The sequence below is a fragment of the Triticum dicoccoides genome, chromosome 6B (assembly GCF_002162155.2).
Source record: "Triticum dicoccoides isolate Atlit2015 ecotype Zavitan chromosome 6B, WEW_v2.0, whole genome shotgun sequence".
Classification (NCBI taxonomy): Eukaryota; Viridiplantae; Streptophyta; class Magnoliopsida; order Poales; family Poaceae; genus Triticum; species Triticum dicoccoides.
In genome coordinates this window covers 698,341,110-698,349,541 of record NC_041391.1, presented here as the reverse complement: position 1 = coordinate 698,349,541, position 8,432 = coordinate 698,341,110, and the positions used below count along the sequence as shown (strand labels likewise).

The following is an 8,432-nucleotide window of genomic DNA, read 5'->3' as shown; positions in this document are numbered from 1 at the left end:
TTTCGAAGCCGCTACCTCACTGTGCACAAAACACCTCCGATCTTGGGCTTCCTGGAAAGCTGGAGGGATGGCGTCGAGCGCTTCTTCCCCACCAACAATTTTCTCCCTCGTAATGAGCCCAATCGTCGAGACACTTATGTCATCGACTGCCGCCATAGCCGCGTTCTTGTTGCATGTGTTGTAGACGAGATAGACAAGGATGAGGAAGAGAAAGAGAAGAGACTGAAGATAGTTGTATGAGATCCCGTGTCGGGGAGCCGGACAGAGTTAACAGATCCTGACATCTTAAACCCTGACTACAGATCAGAATCCACGGTGCTCTGTGCAACGGAAGGTTGCAACCATGGCGCCTGCAACTTCGCCTCATTTTTTGTGGCTCTTATTGTCTTTGAGGATGATGACAAGTACGTGGATGGCGACGGTCTCAGGTATGTGTATGCGTCTTTATACTCAACAATGACTATTGAGTGGACCTCGCCCATTCACATCCAAGTTGGAAACTTGGGAACCAACATCCAGGGAAGCCCTGGTGTCCTCGTGGGACGACGGCTCTATGTCCTCCTTTGGGTTGAGGATCAGAAGCACACAAGTCGTTGCAGTGTTCTCAAGCACGACTGGGATAGACAGAAGTGGAATCTCTTGTACTATTCAAAACTCAAAAGAGCAAGTCATGTCTCTCTATAATAAATGGAACATAAGAAAAAGTTGGGGGTGTATGATCACAAAAAAATAAGTGAGCAAAAGGGTCCATAGCTCTAAAGAATCTAATACTATATATTCAGGGCAGATAAACACAAAACATATACACGTAACAGAACTCCATAACAGCTTAAGCAATATCACCTACAATATCACATGCCTTGCTAAAAAGGAGTATAAATCACATATCGTCTAGTAGACCATAGCAACAAGATGAAAGAGAAGGTTCCAGTCCCTAATTCTTCTTCAAACTCTAGAAATCAGGACATAAAACCAAGTGTACCTTCATATTCTTGATTCTAAAAATACATGTAACAACCAAGTGAGCAATCAAATCATTGAGAACCATCTTCTTGACTCTAAACCATCAAATACATGTAAACAGTCTAGAGAAGGAACTCATCTATTTAAAAATCGCATCCTGGACAAGCTTTTGGTTTACAACCTATATGAGAACAAATTAAGTGTAGGCTAGCACTTCATAGAATAGAAATAAACTTAATCCTTCCATTTCAAGATCTACATCCTCGGCAGGAATAAACTTAATTCTTTGCAAACATTCGTACGGTTGTTGCAGAAAGATTTAATTAACAATCAAGTTTATCTATATGTTTAAGTCTACAAGGGCTACGGAAATTAATCCTTCCATTTCAAGATCTACATCCTGGGCAGGAATGCCAAGATCCTAAATGAGTATCAAAACTAAACAAATAACGCATGCAGCAACAAAAGATCCTAACCAACACATGGACTAATTTTAACAAAAAGAGCATCACAAACACAAGATTGTGGTGGCCAGAAGACCACAACTGCAAAACCAAACCCTAAACCATTGACCAAGTGGCCAACACCACAATTGGCCACATAGGCCATCCCAAGGCACATGGGAAAAGGAAGAAGACTAGGGACTCACCAGAACCAAGGAAGATGCAGGAAAACCGTTGACATCGTGCTGTGGAGAAGCCGATGTAGTGGCCAAGGAGGAGCCACTGTAGCTGGACATGAAGGTTATGATGCAGCCATTGTCATCCCATTGGTGCCAGTGCCAAAGCAAAAGGGGCACCACGGTGACAATCATTCGGTCACCACCCTAGCAGCCAAAAAACAGGTGTAGCGCCCAGGGATTCCAACATTGAATCTGTAGCATCTTCACTGTAAATAACATGCAAAGCATGTGGTGCATTAGTTGACATGAATAAACAGAACTACTTAAGCACACATGACACATGCATGCAAGTTTGGCAGAAATCACTGTACCAACTTAGTTTACTAAGATGTCCTTAGTAGACATGCAAAGCACTGCATTGGGCCACACAGGGAAGGCATTAGATATGCTTTCTGGCAAGTCCGACTTAGATGATAGACTTAGTCAAAAATCTAATATTCCTTCATTAGATGGCAATGGAAGCAAGAAATAAGGTACATGTATAGCTTTAAGATGCCAATCATACTAACATGGATCCTGATATGATTGTTGGCAAATTAGAAATATATGTTTTGGCTTCCAGTATATGTAGATTTCATCGAACTACCTAGTTATGCAACAACAACACTTACCATCGATCCTAGCAAACAACAACAACATCCCAAAAAATAGGACTGAGCTTGTTCAGCTATATCAGATGCATACTCAATGACACCAATTAATCTAAGACAACAACAAGAAGCACAAACGTCGACATCACAAATCAAGACTTCATATTGTTGTAGGTCTCACTAAAGTACCCGTGCATCTAGATGTATCATCTAATAGAGAACATTTACATGCAAGGGACCATCTATATAAAATGCAACACTTGGTGAAAGAGACCACATACTCCATCGACAACAAGTGTAACAAAAAAGTATCATGCTCGGTTTGATAAAATAGAGGAAGGAGTTTTAGTCCTACAACCACTATCACAAAAGTATGTCTGGCCAGATGAAAAACCCCACATACCAAACCCTGCGCTATGATCACAACATGGCCGGCATGATGGCCGGACACCACAGAGCATGGGGTAGAGTAGGGCAGGGACCAAGCAGTTACCTGAACCACAATCAAACGAGAGGCGGTTGCGGCACGGCAAACTCGCCGACATCACATGGGGGCAGAACTGATGTTGATGCTCATTGACAAGTCTAGCACTTCCGCGCATACTAGAACCCTAGGAATCAAATAGTCATATTAGCAGATACAATCATAGCAAAATTAGCACTTCAGGGCTAAATCCATAGAAACGTGACACTAATTATCATTGCGGAATCAAAAGAAGCACATATGTTTGCATCTATTTGGTTAATTTGCAACCTGTGACTTGGGTCTAATATATACTCCCTCCGTCCCATAATATATAAGAGCGCTCTTATATATTATGGGACGGAGGGAGCAGTGGGTTTTATTTCAATTCAGTTCCCGTGATGTATATACAAACTTAATTAACTTCAGAGTGCCGAAAGACATTAAGACACCATAACATCAAAAAACAACTACAACCGAACCTAACTTGTTGAAATAAGTCAACTTTTATGCTGGTGTAGTTTACAAAGTACCAGCAACAAACCTCGTGTTAGGGGAAAAAGTGAAACATTTTCATGGCAGTAAAATGGTGTCAAGTTAGAACGATATTTGGCAAAACAATTTAGAATTTCTGCCAGCAAATCGTTCAACATGTCGGGCATGTATCTCTCTCATTAGGACACATATAAGTTACGCGCACGCCTATCATCTCGAATGAGACAAACAAGATGATGCTACAACCCACTAAAACACTTGACAAATGATGGTTTCTGCATCGTTGCCCTCCTCTCCCAGCATGCCCTTGAACCCGCATGGGAATGGTGCTCCTAATGGATAGCTAACCCACGAGGTATGCTGCTAAAGAAGTAAAACATGGAATGGTGCTAATCAACCGAATGCAAGATCGACATGTGCCAGTCAACAGAGCTACATAGTATGCAAGCAACAGTAAACCATGGCAATTGCAAAGTGAACCAGCACATGATCATGCAGGAGCAAAGTGAACTTATCTTTTGTGCTTATACATACGAGATCAGATGTATAGACCACCAAAATCCACCGAAGTAGGATCTTTTTCGATCATAATCATCCACAAGCAAAGCCGTACCACTGAACAGACAAGGGCCCCATGAACGACCTTCTCTCTGTCACATATGTAGGCCGCGTGTCGCTGAGAGTTGAGTCATGGGCTGGGCCTTGGTCTCGACGGGTTGTCGCTGGGCTTGTAGTGGGGAGGTGTTTGGAGTTCGCCATGGACGTGGAATTCGGCGGCGGTAATTTCGCCTGGAGGGGGAGGAACGGCACTAGAGATCGATTCCTCGACCTGGTGTGATTTTGCAGAGGGGGTAGGGGAGGAGGATGGAGCTTGCAGGCATTCTCGGGAATGCTTTAATAGCTGAGGCCGACGAGCCGGAGACAAGGAGGACCTCGGGAGGTGTCAGTGCGAAGCGGCAACGGCGCCATAGAGGCCACAAAGGGGATGGCTTATGCGATTTTTCTTTTAAGTGTTATAATATTGCCCTTCTCACATTTTCCTTGCTCAGTTTGATTTACATGTTCTTGCAGCTTTGGTTCTAATTATGTGTTGCCCATCATTGTAGATTCTGTGGTGGGTGGCACCATTAGTGGGATGCCTCTTCTTTGTATGGTCACATTCTCATTGACCATGGACTTCTTCTCAACCTTCCCATGGTGTGAGCAATTGCTTTTTTCTCTGGTTTCGTCTAATTAACAAAAGTTCGCCACTTTAATAAAATTGCTTTTTTAAAATCATTTTTCTCCTACTGCTGTTATAGGTTATAGTTATCTTGAGACCTATAGTATGTCGTCCTTAGACCAATGATGATGATGATTGTTGAACAGTATTGATCATAAGAACATCTTAGGCTTTTAAGAGGTTGGTATCTTTTATAAGTAGAGATACATGTGAGTATGAAAATTGATGGTCTGCCTGAACTTTTGATGGTTTAATCTCCCTCTCATATTGTGATGCCTGACATCTCAGTCATTTTCAGATTGTGGTTGATGCCTACATTATGTTGACCAATGTTTTTATTACTGTGAATCAGCTACCCCATGCACACCTTTTAATATTATTTCATTTTCACTGCTAATCTTTGGCTTCTTTTGCAAAGTTGTCTGTCTGAAATGAAATTTCCGATAAATGTATCTTGCCTATGAGTTTCATAGGCAAGAGACGCGGCCTTCCATGGCGACCTTCCATGGCGTCGGAGCAGGGACGCGGCAAGGTTGGTGTGGCTATAAGATGTACTAGAGCAACATTCGGGCAAGCTCGTGGGGTGGGCGTGAGAACAGAGTCGTATGTATGACAACACCGCTGATGCTCCTGTTTATGTTAATAGATAGTTCTGTCGGAGAGGAAAGAAAATCTATTTGAGATGAACTTGTAAGTTGTTGATTTCCTGTCTCTGGATTCTGCAATGCAATTTGCTTATTTTGTTTATTTATTTTGTCGGATAGTATCAGTGATTCATTTCGTTTAGTGATCTTTGTTGCATATAACTAAGCTTAATCTCTGTTAGACATCTTCTTGTGAACTAATAAATGGCTCTATGGTAAGCTGCATGGTATTGTCTTATATTTGATCGATGGACATGATGCAATGCAATCATTGAATGAAAGTAATTAAGTAAATAATGGTGTCTATGGTAAGCTGCATGGTATTGTCTTATATTTGATCGATGGACATGATGCAATGCAATCATTGAATGAAAGTAATTAAGTAAATAATGGTGTCCTTTCCTCACGCCAGAGAGTAACGCAACAGGAAGTAATCATTCGTGGTTTGAGCAACACTGATGGGAAGAACCTAGGCATGATTTCCAACTTTTGATTTATCATGGCACCTGTTACCAAATCTTAAAAGGGTAGTAATAGACGTTGCCGCCGAATGTCTAAACCTTCATTACCTGTACGACAGACTAAATGCTCCATGTAACCATTGATGCAGAGAACCACGATGGAGATTTGGCGGAGTTTAACAGAAGATGACACGATGCATGTAGCCAGAGAAAAGCGAACATTCTGTCGGGCCGAAGCCTGAACTATCTTTCTGGAGAAAACAATGGATCAACTACGAACTTGACATTCTGTCGGCAGGTCTGATCTCGTATGCTAGTTGCATATATAGGCGACGTAGTCTGGTAGTACGTACTAGTAGAGTAGTAGCACTTACTAATTACCGGTGAGCAGCAGGCGGCCGATGTCGGAGGATACGTAGGCGTCGATGCAGGTGTACTCGACCTGCTCCCTGGACAGCGACGGCGCCTCCCAGTCGTCACCTCTGGCGGCTTCGCGATGCGCGCCCCCATCACCGCGAGCGCCAAGTCTTTCAGCCCGGCCCGCCGCAGCTCCGGCCGCGGCCGGTGCGGTGAGTTCGCCGCCAGCTCCCTCGGGTCGACCGCGTTGGACACCTCGAGGCTGTACTCATCACGCAGGCGTTTCGCGTCCTCGGCGATCCCGAGGCCGACGAAGGTGGAGCCGGAGAGGTAGAGGAAGCTGCACAGCGAGATGGGGATGCCGGTGCCGTGGATGATCTGGTACACGAGGCAGCGGCGGCCCACGCAGAGCTGGAGGACGGCGATCGGGTTCTGTCCGGCGCCTCTCTTGCGGTTGGGCCGCCACTCGGCGTCGAGGCCGGCGATGCGGATCTGGGACCCCTGCACCTCCTCGATGAACCGATAGACGTCATGGGACGAGGATGTCACGGGTGGTGTGGATCGTGGTGCCGTCGTCCATAACGACATCGGTGTTGTATCTTTCGGCCATTAGATCAGGTTGATCGAGGACTTTATTAGCTTCCTTTCTCGACAAGACGGCGCGATAGGATTTTGAGTAGGGTTTGGGGTCTCTTGCTTGTGCCGGTCGTATATATAGTGCTGGTGTCGTCGAGATGAGCCTGAAATTTCGCACCATTCTCATGCATGCATCCCACTGTTGAGATAAAACAGGAGGAATGGACGCACGATTTCCGAGCATTCAGGGATCAAGGTAGGGAAGTTCTGTTAACAAATTGTACAATATACGGATGAGTTCAATAAAAAAAGACTGTACGTTGATTAGCATGAGGAGAAACAAACTCTTTGCCCGCTTGAAGAAAGAAAAGACGACCTTGCCGCCGGGAGTTTCCCATGCCGCCGCCCTCCGGCGGCTCCCCTCCGCCGGCGGCCTCGGTCGTCGGTGATGAGGGGGGTCGCCGGATCCACGCGTGTGGATCGCTTTTTACTCTAGTAGTTCAGACCCTACTCCGACGAGGCGATCGGTCCTATGGTCTATGGTCGGGGATGGATTTGGAAATCAGTCTGTTCAAACAAGGATGGCATGGCGGCGGACATCCTCGTGGTGGATCTGTGTCCTCGGGCTCCGCCGTTGCGACGGCGTTTGCTCCAGCGCCGGCGCGGAGCTTGGGAGGTAGTTCAAGAGCGGATGCAGATTGTGGTCTGCATCGACGGCATCTGGAAGATGGTGGATCGTGTGCTGGGTTCGTGGTTTGTGGATGACAGGTGTGGTTTTCTCCTCCGGCGTCTTAGTCGTGTGGGGTGCCATATCTAGAGTTTGATGGCGTGTTCGGGGTGTTGCCCGGTCTGATTCGTTCAACGGTAATGGTTTCGCTTTTGGTGAGCCACCTTGGAGGTCCGCAAAGCTGCATATCAGCGATGGAGCCGCTTCGAGCTCGGATGTGAAGGTGATTCATCATTTTTTTCCTTTGGTGGCTGCTATGGTGGTTCCAGAGGCTGGTGACGAGCGTTGGTGTCAAGTTCAGAGGTTTCTCGGTCTTGATTGTAATTTTACTTCTTGGTTGTTATTCCTTTGTGCAAAGGCTAGCGATTTGCTGTCTTTTCAGTTTTGCCAGTTCGGTCCGTACGTGCCTTGTACTATGATCCTTATGATATAAAGAGACACGTATTACTATGCAAAAAAAAACTCTTTGTCAACAATTCCATCCTGGTTTTTTTTAGACAATCAATTCCATCATGGTGCAACCGAACCAAGGCTTCTTGGATGGAGCCCAACCCAGCTTGGCCAGGGTTATGGGCCTTGAAGTTTACATAGTTTTGCCAGCCAACAAGGGTATGATTGATTACTGACAATCGAGAAGTGAAAAGTTTTTGGCAACTTCAGAAGTTGCAGTACCGGCTTTCAACTTTTAGGTATTTTGAACTTTTGAATATCAACTTTTGGTATTTTGAACTATAAAAACTTCAACTTTCAGAAATGAACACTAAAAAAATGAACTTTTAAAATTGTGGAAAACTTGACATAGGAATAAATTGCAAAAGAGAAACACGCGCGTTGGTCCCACCAGGATCTTTCCCATGTGTGCGTCCAACTATTTCCTAGAGTGTGCTCCCACCCCACATGGGTGAACCCCTCTCCCACATTATCTCCCAACTGACAACCCATATCCTTACCCGATAGAACGCGTGAAATTCAGGAGGGATTAGTGGGAATTGGTAGGGGAGGGGTGCCCGTAGATCATTTTATGGCTACCATCTGTAGGTCTGCCATTTGTACAATTAGTCATAACAAACACTTGTTTTCGAACCCTCATTTGTTTACCACAGTCACAACTAAAAGCCGCTAATCAATAATGTAATGCCCTTTTCTTGGTGGACCAGTTTTTCCACATGGGCGACCCCTCTCCCACATTATCTCCCAACCAACAACCCATATCCTTTCCCGAATCCCGATGAAGTTCATGACAGATTAGTGG

General features: G+C 45.0%; 1 pseudogene; it reads right to left on the bottom strand.

Moving 5' to 3' along the window:
* Positions 1-5,893: 5,893 nt before the first annotated feature.
* Positions 5,894-6,487, bottom strand: LOC119321543 (annotated as a pseudogene).
* Between the last annotated feature and the right edge of the window lie 1,945 nt (positions 6,488-8,432).